Here is a 15,721-nt window from a genome sequence, read left to right as displayed (position 1 = left end):
CCATAGTGGATACCCGTCATAATGCCATAGTTCACCATTAGTGTTCTCGAGGTAATTTCTTACAAAAAAGTGAGCATGAATTTGATTCTGATTTCTAGGGAAGAATAACATGCTTAATTACAAATAAGAGCATTTTTTCCTTCAAGCAGTCCATTTATTCCAAAGATTTTATGACTTTTTATCAATCACAAGTTGATTTTTATCCACTCTCTTCTGCTCTTGGTCACTAATGGAGGTTTCATTCATGTGTTTCATTCACCTTACCTGTTCACATGTTTGATTCCACCCTGGCCTAGAATCCTTTCTAGCATTTAAGGTTTGAGGGTTTTAGGGCATTCAATGCTAGCTTATGGTGGTTTACTTCTGCATGAGCCAATCATAGAAGGTTGGATTATATTAGAGATTAACATAGCAATCCATGTCGAAAGGATGGATGCCTATTTGAGTGATGTAGGTGATAACATCCATGAGGAAGTCACCAGAGTTGATCCTGCTAACAATGTGTAACTGTCTCTCAGTTAGAATTCGGTCTAAGTATGGGTGGCTCATGACATGATTTTCTAATGATTAATTGCAAGTGATGGCCAATACCCTAAAAGAGGTAGGAGCTACGTAAGTGGGATTATACTCAAAGGTCTTAATGGTACATCGATGCTCAGCATTAGTCATGATTTGGTACTCTTCTTGTTGAGTCTGAGAGCATACCACTTCCTCAAGAAAGACGAGTCATTATTGGCTAGCTTGCGGAGTTTTTCGGCTTGTGGCAGTAACTCTGCTCTTGCTATAGGAGGTGATCAACCATTGTTTGAGGGCTTGGTCTCGAGATATCTCAGCATTGGTGATCAATTCCTCTATGACCATGGGAGTTTTTATCATCATGAATTCATATTCCTCCCAACTGCATGGCATGGAGCGGACATCCAATGCTAAGGATGGATCAAGCAAGCCTAGGTCCAAATGCTCATAGCTCTTAGCAAGTAGAGTGAACATGGCATCCAAGTGCTTGATACAGGTGATCAGGTCGCCTCCTGTGTTGTTGACTAGATCTTTAGCCAATGTGAGGATCGATCATCGTTTGTAGGATAGCTTAAGACATGCTACTCTGGTGGGTAAGGCTTGACTAAACTAGATAATTTGGTAGCTAAGGGTTGTGGCTCTAGTTGTTCTCGAGAGTGTGGTTGGGCTCCTTATGTGATGGGCTTGATTAGAATTGGGGGTGCCATACTACTAGATGCTAGTGAGGTCTTGGGGGCACTAGTAGGATAGGGTTGAGGCAGTGTGTGAGTGGCAGGTTGTGGATTTGGTCGATAGACTTGTTGAGTCTCTGCCAGCTTATGCATTTGAGGTTCTATAGGCTTCGTAGCCTGAGTCATTTGTGGCACTGGGGTGTTTTTTATCGCATGTCTTAGTGTAGTCAAGGTTGTGGGTGGTATTTGAGTAGTGCCATTTTTCCATCTTGGCTTTAGGTATCCATATCCAGGCGTTACCCTCATAATAACATTGTGCTTGCAATAAGATCTCGGGGACCCATCATTGCTTAACCGTTCGTCGATGTGTGTAGTTCCTTCTATGCCTCCTAGGTTTTGAATACAAGTTTCTAGCCTTGCGAGGTTGTGATTGTGCATTTGGCTTTGATTTAAGTGGTTTACTGGCTTTGAGGTTTGGCAGGTGGTGACGAGTTATAACCCCCCTCCTTAGGCTTGGTGATGGGTTGCTCTATCGGTGGCTTTGGAGGCCTTGATGGATCACCCTAAGCCGTGACTATTCATACATTGCCGATAGCAAGGTGAATACGGTGTGAGTCGTAGTTGACGTTGCAAAGTTTTTATTTTTTAAACGTTTGTCTTAACAATAATTCCGTACTTGCATCCTTCACATTCGGTAACACATAAAAGATCATTGGCACACTTTCAGACTCGATAGAGACTGCAACCTTACACTTTTCCAGAACTGCATATGATCGACCCCCAAATGGGTTGAGTTTGGCATTGGTGGATTGTAACTATGGTCTGCCAATTTGAACCCAATGATCGTGAGTCAAGATATTAAAATCCGTGTCCTCATCGATCAACGCCTCAAATGTGTATGTTTGCTTGTAGTGACAGACATGCGCAGGTAAGCCAAAGCTATGAGTTCCTCATCTTCATCTTCAATTTTTGCGATAGTGGCCACTTGTATCTTGATAAGGGATTCTAGCAATGGAGGCTCGTATAGTGGGTAGTAGTTCTCAACATTGAAGGAGTAGCAGCCCTCATGTTCGCTCTCATCACTGAAGGAGTAGCAGTTCTTCTATTCATCGTGAGAACTATCCTCATCCGATTGCTCATCATCTCCTGAGTCTTGACGCATCGTTTCCTTTTTATTGTTGGGGGTAAAGGCGCCTCCGCCGTGCCGCCCCGTGTATTACTACACTGACAGTACCCGCCACTGCACACTGCAGGTGGCGGGCGCCCGTCACGTCACTTTATTATTTATTCTTTTAGTGACAGTTTGAATAAAGGAAGGCCCTGTCACACATTGTGACCGTTGGAGTTTCCATTTCTTGTCTCTCTCTTTCTTGCTCTTGCTCTCCCGCCATAGCTCGCGTGCAAGCTTCAATCCTTCTCACCTTTCAACTGGTATCAGAGCTTGGTATTCTCTTGCTCGAGCTCGACTTGGTGCTTCCCGACCTTCGTATCGACTCGCTTCACGCATTGGGTCTCCATCCTGGTAGCCATAGCCGACCTCTCGAGCTCCCGACTCTCCCCGGCTTCCCGAGCTCCATCCTAGCCTTCTTGAGCTTCATTAGGGCCTTGCCCTTGAGGTATTGCTTCAGCATTTGCAGGCATTTGAGTGTATTCTTAGTTTGAAACAGGGCAGGAACAAAGGGCAGCCACTCTTCTTGAGCTCCATAGCTCATATCTTTCCTCCCCTTTGCATTGGGCCTTCATGGCTTGGTATGTGCCTACCTTGGGCCATCATTGAGCCCCCACACACTCAACATTCAGCCACGTTGATCAGCAGCCATTTTCCAGCAACTCACGCTGATTTCAGGGCACCTATTCAGCCCTCCCCTCTTCACGTGTTGAAGCTGCAGCCACTTGATCTTCATCAAGCCCTTGTGTGTGGCCTATTGGGGCTTATTTTGGAGCCCCCCAACCATCATAACTCCACGTGATTGGCAGCAGCACTCCAGGCCTCAACACCTGAATATGGCGCCCATTTTTAGACTTTGACCTCCACGTTTTACAGCTGAATGCTTTGTTGCTCATGGAGCACTCATCATTGGCCTATTTGGAGGGCATTTGAGCCATTTTTTGGATGTCATCTTGATGATTTGGCTTGACATTGAGGTTGGGAGCTGATCATTCTCAGTTTTGAAACTGTCATTCATTGCATAACAGTGCTAGAAATAGGGCAGCACACCTGACACTGACATTTGTTGCTTATGCCTCATTCCATTGGAGCTATTTGATGCTCGTATGCGGTCTACTTCCTACCCGGATGTATTGGGGATGTATGCATTTGGTTTGACCATGATTTTGGCTTGAATTCGGGGCTGAAATCTACTATTTAGAACAGTAAATACATGCTAGAATAACAGTGGGCTGAAGGTACTTTACATGCTTTGGTTTGTGACATATGCTATTTGGTTCGTGTATGCCATACCGACATTTGGAGCTTGGATTTGGATGTATTTGAGCATTCCCGGCTTACTTGATCACTGATCTTGGTTGCTATTTGGATGTCATTGAGTTGACCGAGAGCTTATTTGGGCTTATGCATTGCTTCATGGTTAATACGACCAGTGCTTCATGTATGTCATGCTCTCTTGGATGCGCTTGTTGCATTGACAGGGTCACTTATCACTGGTGCTTTCTCTTGGGTTGTTTGAGCTTCTGAGCTCGCTTTGTACACCTTTTGTGCCAGTGGGAGCATTTTTACATGCTTGCTTGACCTTTGACAGTTGCATGCTATTGGAGCACTTACATGTATTTGGAGCAGTTTATGTCTTGAGCAGCTACATACGCATTGAGACTTTGGGATCATACTCCGATCTTTATGGATATGCATTGATGTACTCTTGTTTCACAAGATGCTTATGAGCTGAGTCTCATATTTGGATCTTTCTCTTTGAGCAGACACCTATTTGTGTCAGGTTTTGGTAGTTACAGGAACACTTTTCCTAGAGTGTCTGGGGGTGTGCCTTTCACTGGCAGATGTTATTTTGACATGCTTCGGTGTTGAGCTCATGTTCTTTTCACTGTCATTGGCCTTGCTTATGTCCGTTTCATGCCGGCTTTGGACCTAGCATTGTTTAGTTGACATTAGATCCAGTTTTGGGACAGTTTGCTCTCATTATTGCAATTCTAAAATTTATTACAGTAAGCATTTATTGGTGGACTGAGCAGTATTTTTTATGCTGAAATATCCTGATTTGGTGTACCGCACCTAGTACTAAGTGGGCAACATCTTTTGGCACACTTTTCTCGCCATTTGGAGCTCATTTCAGTGGATTTTGGGCCTTTTCTGCAGTAAAACAGCCAGTAGTTTTACATTGTCCGTGCATTTCCAGCCTACATTATGGTGTCCTCTTTGACTGATAATGCCATATTTAACATCACAAAGTTGGATGGTACCAACTACTCTTATTGGAAGAGTCAAATTTGGTAGGTCTTGGTGCAGAAGTCTCAGATTAAGCCACTTCGGTTGAGTGGGGAGTAGCCTGAAATTATGGACAATGATGACTGGCTTGAACTTGATGAGCTATGTAAGTCCACGATTATATTGTCTCTCACTGAACATGTACATTATAATGTATTTGAGGAAGCACAGAGTGCATGGGATCTATGGAATAAGATCAAGAATCTTTATGATAAGAAAAGTCCGGCGAGTCAGATGTACTGGTTGAAGCAGCTTATGGATCTGCGCATGAAGGATAATGCGACTATGTCTGCTCACTTGAGCCAGTTCCATGCTATACTGAAGAACCTGACTTCACAGGATATCACCTTTGGAGAGGAAGTAACTCCTCTTTTCTTGCTTGGGACTTTGAATGAGTCATGGGATATATTCCGCACTGCCCTATGTGCCTCTAGTGCTACTCTGAAACTGAATGATGTTGAGAGTGCTCTTCTGCAGGAAGAGGTTAATCGCAAAAACTTGGATGCCTCTCGTGTTTCACATGCTTTGACAGTTAGAGGCAGGAATGACAGGAATGATCGTGGTAATAACCGTGGCCGTGACTCGCAGAAGGGTCGGTCTAAATCTCGTGGAAAGTCGCGTAGTAAGTCGCGTGGGCGCAACGCTAATGTCACTTGTCATCATTGTGGGAAAAAGAGCCATATCAGGCCACAGTGTCATGAGTTGCGCAATGAGAAACGCAAGGATAAGGGCAAAGAGAAAGTGCAGGAGAAGTCCTCTGATCGCAGCATAGTACCTGCGAAGTCCAGCGTCAAGATTGAAGAAATTAATGTCATGTAGACCAAGGATTCCGATGGTAGTGATGAGTTCATACTTGCAGCTAGTTCTTCTGATGCTTCACACTTGACTGAGACACCTAGTATGTATGCACAGTGCTGGTTATTGGATTCAGGTGCGTCCTTCCATGTGACGCCTTACCGTGAGTAGTTTCACTCTTACCGTACTGTATCTGGATCAGTCAGACTTGGAGATGACAGGTCTCTTGATATTGTGGGCTGTGGTGATATTCAGTTGCAGTTTTCCACTGGCAGTTCATTTTTGCTTAGGGATGTACGTCACGTACCTGCACTTACGCGCAGTCTTATGTCTGCAGGACAGCTGGATGATGCAAGATTTCATGTATGTTTTGGGGATTCTGCCCGAAAGATTACTCGTGGCAGACTTGTGCTTGCTAGAGGCGCCAAGGCTGGTAGCCTCTATCCTCTTGTTGTATCTGGGTCCTCAGTTGACCATGTTTTGGCAGTGGGTTCTATCCCACATGTATCACTTTGGCATGCCTATTTGGGGCATATGTCTTTGAAGGGAATGAAAATGTTATCTGGTTTGCAGTATCTTCCGCCTTTGGACTATGCACGTTTTGACTCGTGTGATCATTGTCTTTATGGTAAGCAGAATAGGTCTATGCAAGAGTGAGCCCTTGGCATTGGTGCATTCCGATGTTTGTGGGTCTATGCCTTGCATGTCTATGGGTGGCGCGAAGTACTTTGTTACCTTCATTGATGATTTTTCTAGGAAAGTGTGGGCTTATCCCATAAAGCAAAAGTCTGATGTCTTGGCAGTCTTTCAGCGTTGGCTTGCTCTTGTTGAGAACCAGACTAGGTATAGGCTGAAATGCCTTAGGATTGACAATGGGGGAGAATATGTCTCACGTGCTTTTGAGTAGTTTTGTGATGACAGGGGTATTAAGCGTCAGTTGACCGCCCCTTACACCCCACCCCAGAATGGTTTGGCTGAGCGCATGAACAGGACTATTCAGGAGCGTGTACGGTCTATGCTTAGCCATGCAGGCCTACCCCAGAGTTTTTGGGCTGAGGCAGTTAGTATGGCAGTGCATGTCATAAACCGATCACCTTCCAGTGGATTGGATTTCCAGGTTGCAGAGGAAGTTTGGGCTGGTAAGCCACCCTCTTATGTGCATCTCCGTGTCTTTGGATGTGAGGCATTCTGCCATGTGCCCAAGGACAAGAGGAGTAAATTGGATCCAAAGAGCATTAAATGCATATTCCTTGGCTATGGTGAGTTAGGAGAGATGGGCTATCGCCTATGGGATCTGCAGGTGCGGAAAATAGTACGCAGCCATGATGTCATCTTCCATGAAGACAAGATGCACAGGTAGCCTGAGAAGGTGGTTGAGATCCGTAGAGTGATCTTTCGGGAGGAGCCTAGAGCTCCAGCACAGCCAGTAGTACAGCCTGCAGCAGTTCCTCCACAGGGCCAAGTTGTTGGACAGGCAGTTAGACAGGCAGCAGAGCCTGCGGTGAGACGGTCTGCTAGAGACAGACTTCCACCTGACAGATTTCAGCCCTCTATGCATTATGTTTTGGTTACAGATGCGGAGAGCCTTTCACTTATGATGAGGCTATGCGCAGGGGTGACAGTCACTCCTGGGAGAGGGCTATGCAGTCTGAGATAGACTCCCTACATAAGAATGAGACTTGGGATTTGGTTGCCTTGCCTAAGGGCAAGAAGGCTTTGCCATGCAAGTGGGTGTACAAGCTGAAAAGTACCCCTGGACACCCCAAGCCGGCATACAAGGCTAGATTGGTAGCAAAGGGTTTTAAGTAGGAACATGGTGTGGACTTTGATGAGGTCTTCTCTCCTGTGGTTAAGATGACCACCCTGCGCTTAGTCTTGGCTTTGGTTGCACAGCTTGACTTAGATCTATATCAGATGGATGTCAAGACGGCTTTTCTACATGGGGACTTGCATGATGAGATCTATATGGATCAGCCTAAGGGCTTTGCAGAACCTGGCAGGGAGCACCTAGTGTGCAAGTTGAAGAAGAGCTTGTATGGCTTGAAGCAGGCACCTAGGGAATGGTATCATAAGTTTGATGCCTTTATGTAGTCATAGGGCTACAATAGGAGTGCTATGGATCCGTGTCTTTACACGAAGAAAGCCCGTGATGGTAGTTTGCTTATCTTGGTACTCTATGTTGATGATATGCTGATAGCAGAGAAAGCTCATGATGAGCTAGATGCTCTTAAATCTCAGCTGAAGAAGAGCTTTGAGATGAAGGATTTGGGACAGGCCTCACATATACTTGGGATGCGCATTAAGCGCGATAGGCATTTTGTATCTCTCATAGCGGGAGTACATTCATAAAGTCCTTGAGCGCTTCCGCATGCAGGACATAAAGCCTATTGGCTGTCCATTACCTTCTTATGTGAAGGTATCACAGGCCGATTGTCCACAGACAGATGAGCAGAAGGCCGAGATTGCCAAGATCCCTTATGCTTCAGCTGTGGGCAGTTTGATGTATGCCATGATAGCCACTCGTCCAGATATTGCGCATGCAGTTGGTGTTGTGGAACACTATATGGCTACACTTGGCAGTAGACATTGGGATGCCATGAAGGGTATCATGAGGTACCTGAAGGGCACAACAGATATGTGTATTTGCTATGGCAGCCAGGATACAGGGGTCGTGGGGTACACTGACTCCGATTATGCAGGACATGCAGATAGTAGGAAGTCCACTTCTGGCTATGTATTCACCTATGCTGGAGGGGCTGTCTCTTGGATGTCCAGGGTTCAGAAGTGTATGGCTTTGTCTACCACTGAGGCCGAGTATGTTGCAGCCACTGAGGCTTGCAAGGAGGCCATATGGCTAGGCCGTCTAGTTGCTGACCTTGGGATTGATGCTATACCTACACTGCATTCGGATTCTATGAGTGCCATTCAGTTGGCTAAGAATCCGGTCTTCCATGCAAAGACAAAACACATTGAGGTGAGGTATCACTTCATACGTGGTGTTGTGGAGGACAAGTCTGTTGACCTTGTCAAGATCTCCCCCACTGACGAGAATCCTGCAGATCTGCTCACAAAAAGCCTCACTACTGAGCGCTTTGCCTTCCTCAGGAGATTGATGGGCATTGGATGAGATGTTGCCTTTCCTCATCCCTTGTACCTATGTACATTTGTACTGTCTTTTCTTTTTTCTTTTCTCTCTCACTAGGGCAGATTCGCCTTTAAGCGGGAGGTTGTTGGGGGTAAAGGCGCCTCCGCCGTGCCGCCCCATGTATTACTACACTGACAGTACCCGCCACTGCACATTGCAGGTGGCGGGTGCCCGTCACGTCACTTTATTCTTTATTCTTTCAGTGACAGTTTGAATAAAGGAAGGCCCCGTCACACATTGTGACCGTTGGAGTTCCCATTTCTTGTCTCTCTCTTTCTTGCTCTTGCTCTCCCGCCATAGCTCGTGTGTAAGCTTCGATCCTTCTCACCTTTCATTTATCGGTGACTAAGGCCCGATTATGTATTAAGTTAGTGCAGTGCACCTTAGTGTACAACCACTTGGGTTCGTCCAAGAGATTGATCTTGTTGAGAGGTTTCAAGTTAGTGGCAGGGTTTCTTAGCTAACTTTCGCATTAGGTACTTCAATACCTCTTGGAGTTCCAACCTATTGCTAGGGACATGGAGTGTGATAGGTTTGGATTGGTTGCAAGGGCTTCTAGCCATCATGCAGAGTGGCACTGTAAGCTTCTTCTTGGGCACTCTCTCTTTCTCTGCAACTTGTTTGTACTCCTCTCCCTCATCTGAGAATGGAAAATCGATTGTAGCAAGTATATGCATCCAATCTCGTTCATCCTCTAGGCAAGGGATATACTTTCTGAGTGGCGTGTAAGAGTTTCTAATCTGTGCTCATCCTTCAGTATGGTTGAGATGGCATCTAGGTCAACGGGTGTGGTCTTCCATGTATCCATCTCTACTCTTATTGCTTCTATTTGATTGCCTAAGAAGATCAAACCGTTACCCGAGTCTTCTATTACCTATGCATTGTGCATCTAGGGTCGGCATAACATGACATCATAGTCCACTCCCTTCATGACTATAAAATCAATAGAGAATTGGATTCTTGCAATCTTCAAGTGCTAGTTCTTTAATACTCCAAATGGCCGCATTTTCATTCCATTGGCTAGGGTGACACTGAATCTAGCATTCTCAATAGGCGGGTTACCCTAGTCCTGGAGTACTACATGGCTTAACACACTAACTAATACTCTTGTATCCACAATTCGCTTTCTCATGGTGTCTCCCAAGTTCGGTAAAACTGCATGCCTTTTGGTGCCTTTCCAAAAAGAATTGACGTGCAAGGACTTGGGCACCGAGTGTAGCGTTAGATTGAGTATCTGAGTTACCGCATCATGATTGTGTAAACTAGCTTCCACTTGCTCCATTGGTCCTTCAACCCATTGCTTCAATTCTTGCCATAGCATTGGATGCTACCTAAGTAGATCTCCTAAGCTTAGAGTCACCGGGGCAGGCACTAGTGTGATGAGGAGGTCATTGACTTCTTGCCTCTCTCCTAATTCTATGTTTCTTGGCCAATGGCCCTAACTGGTTGTAGTGTGTAGGCTCTCTTTAAGTGGCACTGCTTATGGCACATCCGTGTTCCTTGACTTTGGTTGTGGAGGTGAGACTGGTGTGCTTATGCTTGAGAGATAATCGATCTCATATTCCAATATGGGCTCAACATCCTTCAGGTGCTCCTAGGCTTCTTTCCCTCACTCCTTGACCTTTTCGATGGCTTCGAGTTGATGCTTCGGGTTGGGCTACTCCCCACTCACCCTTGCACTTCCCTTCTTGGTCACCTTTGGAGCTGATGTCTCTACTTCTACGTTTGTCACCTTTTTTTCAGTAGGTAGCATCATGGAACTCTCGGTTTTAGCATGACTTTAGTGTCAACTCTCTTTCTCCTTCGCCTATGGCTTTTTTTTCGATTGAGGCTCCATCAAAGTTGCTAGCTATAGTCAATGATATGCCAGCCTGCTTTGTCTGTGCATGGGTCATGACATGCAACAACGTGATGGGTGGTGTGTCCTCTCTGTTAAATGTCTCAACTCCAAAAAGCCCCAATGGTACTAATGGCTCATTTTCCGTACTAGAGGCTAGTCTTTGTCTAGGTAATTTGGCAAAGAGGTGAGTGATTCCACACTCTAAGCATTATAAGATTGGCCTTTTTCCGATTAGCTTGCTCCCGTTCAGGGCAGCATGAGGAGATATGTCCTGGGTGGTGTCCACAAGTCCAACACGAGATTGGTTCTTCGGTCTACCCTCCAAAGCCTCTGCCTCTACCTATACCTAATGTCATCACCAGTACAGGTCATTAATCCATAAGGATTGCATTTCCCTCTTCGTCATACGACATGTAAGGGTGCACATAAGGTTCTTCTTCATTCAACTCCTCCACATAGTGGATTGGAGTGTCGCTTATTGGATGGGTCACGTCGGGCCAAGTATTCTAGGTATACTTGTGGGGTTTATCTCCATCCTGGGAATGGCCAATTTGGCATCATTAGGTGCCAGGAGAGCCAATGGTGCTCCCCTCCCAAAAAAGTTTTAAGGCCTATTCACTAGGTAAGGTTGTTCGTATGCTTGAGAGTACGGGAGTCTCCTCGGTAATCTGCAGTACATGACATCATGACCAAACCTTCCACAATTGGCGCAAGGTCGGGATTTTGGGTCCTAACACTCGGTTGGCATGTGGTTTCTGCCACAATACACACGTTTGACATGAGGGCGTGCTAGTCATCTCATCATTTCTTGTAATTTGGCTAGCTCTGTCTTCATCTCCACTAGCTCCTGACTTGCATCCATGCCTTTCCCTTTATCTTGAGTACTTGGGCTTGATATTTCACTTGAAATTCAAAATCTCTTAGAGTTTCTAGCATTTGTCTCCTCTTGAGTCAATCTCTTGGAGCTTCTATCTTTGAGTTGGTCATCCACTTTGATTGCCTTGTCAAAGACCCTAGCTAGCACATCTCATTGCAAGCTTGAATTACCTGCCAAGGCCTTGTAGAGTTCCTCACTTTCTATCCCATTGATGAAGACTGTGGAGATCACTCTTTTAGTAGGTCGCTCACCTATTGGGATCCTCTTCAAGAGACTCCGCACGTGGGTGACATAGTCTCTTATGTGCTCCTTGTCCTTCTGCTTAACATTCATTAGCCACACTAGCGAAGTACCCATGCTCGGAGAATCTCTTAATGAAAATACTCTTGAGGTTGTTGAAGTTAATCCACTCAGTAGTAGCATCTAAACTTGTATACTAGGTCCTACCCTTATCTCCTCAGCATAGGCTAAAAGCTTGTGAGTGCAGTGTAAGATCGGCCTGCTCAAACTGCTCTACAAAACTATATGGGTCATCATTTGGCTGGTACTGTCTAACTTCTTAGCCATGACAGGGATTCTTGATTGGCTCTTAAAGCCCTAGTTAACTCTTAATCTTGCAAGCAACGAGGTTGCCATTGCAGTGGTGCTCTGCTCTACTAATGAGTTGTCTAGTAGTCGCTTCATAAGAAGCTTTCTCAACGTGAGATCACCTTCTAGAGCTCTTTCCCTCTCTGCATCAAGACCTATCCTATTTTTTCTTGCTAGGGATAGCACTCTCATTAAATCTCGCACATTTCCATGCTCTGTCATTGCAAGCTTCTCGCTTGCTACTCTTGATTGTAGGTCACTATGCCTTGTAAGGCTTCCCACACTAGTCTCCTCTCCTCTTCGAGATCTACTATGATATCCTCGGACGTCCTACAAGGGTGGTCTATCTGGGTCTATAGGTCGTAATTCGTGACTAGCCGCTAGATTTTTGTCGGATTTTTGTCAGGAAAGTGCCTAGGTCAAAATCTTCACCATGTCTGTGGTTAGTGCTTGACTCTACCATATTCATAGTCTCATGCTCTACTAGGTTGTCGATGAGATTGATCAAGTCGAGTACATCCACTCCTCCAATGGTGTCGGTCCTTGCAGCGTCTTTTGTCTCTTAGGTCACGTCCGTGCTTGGTCCTATACTTGGGGTTCCCAATCACCAGACTATGTTTTAGGGTCTTCTTCTACCACAGTGGGTTCATTCTGAGTATTAGGTCTAAGTGAGTTTATTATTATTTTCAAATAGTCCTCAAATACTCAATGTGCATGTGCGCACATGCTCTCTTTTGTGCACCATGTGAAATCAAGTTTTCAACTTTCTTCAATGCGCTTCAAGTGCTCATATCAGAGTGGTGTGCAAATGCAAAGAAATAGTTATCATGTTCACTCTGCTCTCTTCATCCTGGCCTAGTTTGGCTCTAAGTGTAATTATTGGCCACTCTTAGGTCTGTAGGATTTTTGTTGCATCATCCTACTCAGTTGGTACATTGACTGTGGTACATTGATTGGCAAGGTCAGACAGTTGTGGTTTTTTTTTTTGTTTTTTTTTTTGGGATACAGTCTCGGCTGATTATCAATCGTTTGATTCTTAGAATCGGATGGGCCGATTATCAGCTTCGACTGATTTTGGATTTATCCAATTCAAGGCTTCATCTGATTTTGGTTCGTGTCCAATTCTCAGAACCAGATTGACTAAATCAGACGACCAATTTTTAGTGGACTAATTTTTCCAATTAGACAGTTCGATTTCATCCGTCCGATTTTTTGTCATCCAAATTGGATGGGGCGATTGCTCAGGCCAATTGTTCAATTCTGGGAATCAGACGGGCCGATTCCACGTGTGAGTTTCCAAGGATGACGAAAATCAACTCGATTCTAATGATTTTGGCTACAAGGGGTCGCATAAACTTCCAAAATGTAAGAATAGACCCTAATGAAGGATTGTATATACTTGGAATAACAAATAAACTCCAAATACAAATCAGCAAACAAATCAAACCTCTTGCCCTATTATGACAACAAAAATCCTAATGCATAATTTCCTTTTTTTTTCCTACCCTACTGCATCCAAATCACAAAGCACAAACACCTAACTACTCTAACCTACTTTTCCAAATCTAAAAAACCAAAAACTTACTTGCTAAGGAGATCACAAACTCCCTTGCTTCCTACCTATCTACTTCAAGCACCAGTTCAGGGAAAACCCTACTTCAATGCTCGATTCAGAGTGCGCACTCAAGGCTTAAATCCATTGGTTCCGACAATGGAACCAAAATGTAGAGACAAGCTCAATCTCGATTCAACCACCAAGACCCACTAACCACTTATTCTTTCAATCGTTTCAAGCCAAATACAATGCTACCTCTCACCTATCAGTATGCACTCTCAATCTATAGATGTAGTGAGCTTACCTCCATGCGTGATTGAGTTGCCTCCTCTCTTGAGCACTCCAGTAGCTCCATGATCCAAGTGCAAGCTTCAAGTGAGCTCGATCCTCAAGCTCCACGCTCCAAGCTCCATTGCCGCGAGCAAGACAAGAGAAGAGAAGAAAAAAGAAGAAGAGAGGAGAAGATGGAGAGCTTCTCCACTATGGTCCCTCATCCTCACACACTCATTTCCTCACACTCAAGCACATGCTCAAGCAAGCAAGCAAGAAGAAGAAAAAGAAGAAGAAGAAGAGAGCTTCCTTTGGCCACACACAAGAATGAGCTTCTCTATATACAAAACCCTAAATCCCTTTTGGGTAGTCATCCCCTTATCCCCTTTTTTACATGGCTGGCTGTGGCCCTTTTTCCCATTGTCCTCCTATCTTCCTAGCTTCCTTCCTACCGCCCATCTACCTTTACAATTTTCACACGAGGGAGCTTAGCGCTCTTTTACAAAAAGTTTTAGGGGCGTCTTGCATTTAAAAATGCGCTTTTGTTTTTGACTTATCTTTTGAGGCCGCCCTTGTGCTTTCATCCTTTTCCCTTTCTGCTTCTTCCATTGTGTTCGATTCCCTTCTGGGCAACCTCTTTTAGGCCTTGACTTATGCTTTTCTACCTTTTCCACTATCTCCTTGTGCTGAGGTTAATACCTATTCATGGCATCCTCATTCTGCCTATGCAACTGTTCATGTGGTGGTGTTGCCTCTCGTGCTCTTAGGTATGTGGGAGAGATTGGTAGGCTCGTGCTTAATAGTTCATTGATCCCATCCTCAATGATAGGGTTAGCTTGTCGCAAGTGAGCTTCTGCTTCCTTTATCCATTCCTTGACCTTATCCATAGCCGTTAGCACCTAGTTGGGGTCTGGGCACTCTCCAACCCTAGTGCTTCCCTTCTCTCTCATCCTAGGAGCAGATGTTTTTGCTTTAGCATTAGGGAAATATTTCCCTTTTGTTAATGTGGTTTCATTCTCTGTATTGAGCATTATTTTTATCTCAATTGTATTTTTCCTCCTTTTTTGATTCTTTTTCCCTATAGAGGATGCATCTAGGTTGCTAGGTCCAGGTAATGTCGGGACCTAAAACGGACCCGACACTGGCTATAAGCACTAGCCGGGCCTCTCTATACTCAAAGAACCACACCCCCTCGGCCTCGCGGCCAAGAGCGTATAAGGGACACATTGCCCTAATTGCTATTGGTATTCTTGTGTTTGTTTTAAGTTGCAGTCCAATGATTAAGCTCCACACTCCTCAGAGGGAGTTCCTACACATAGATTGGTATAAAATACCTCGTAATCATAAAAAAAAGGAGGCACCCCTTCGGCTAAATGCTGTGGCCCCACTGCAACTCTCCTACACCGAGGGGATTGGCCCCTCGATGTGCTACTAATACAAATAACACAAACGTAACAAAATCCACTCTTATTTTAGAACGATCCATGAGATAAAATATTTCCTCACTTAACAGTTTTCCAAGGAACCCAAATGCCTAAACCTATAGCTTAGGTGTCTCACAACTCAGCATGGGTTAGGTATATAAGAAACCTATTGCAATGCATCCAAGAGTTACCATGTGATATGTGTAATGCAACTGTGAATGCCATCGTGCTCAAACATTTTATAAATCAGCATTGTGGAGTACAACAAACATTTCTTTTAATGATTTCAGCCTACACGTCGTGCTTTGTTTTGCTTAACCCATTTTAACTTAATTTATAAATATCTTATATGGTATGCACTAACAAATAGATTAGGTTTCCAATGTTTTCAGTAACTAATCAATATCAAAACCCCTCTTTTCCCCTACCGTTTAGGTTGTGCATCGTTGATAAGTGTAAAGAGCGATTTTTTCACATGCTTTTCTTGTAAAAGGCAATAAAAATGGAATTTAACATAAAGACACAGTTGAATTGAGGCTTTATCCCTCATGCTACAACCATATCATACATTCATGAACATAAA

The sequence above is a fragment of the Lygodium microphyllum genome, chromosome 2 (genome assembly GCF_053477565.2).
Source record: "Lygodium microphyllum isolate KBCC chromosome 2, Lygodium_microphyllum_v1.1.10, whole genome shotgun sequence".
NCBI lineage: Eukaryota > Viridiplantae > Streptophyta > Polypodiopsida > Schizaeales > Lygodiaceae > Lygodium > Lygodium microphyllum.
Note: the sequence above shows the minus strand (reverse complement) of the source record.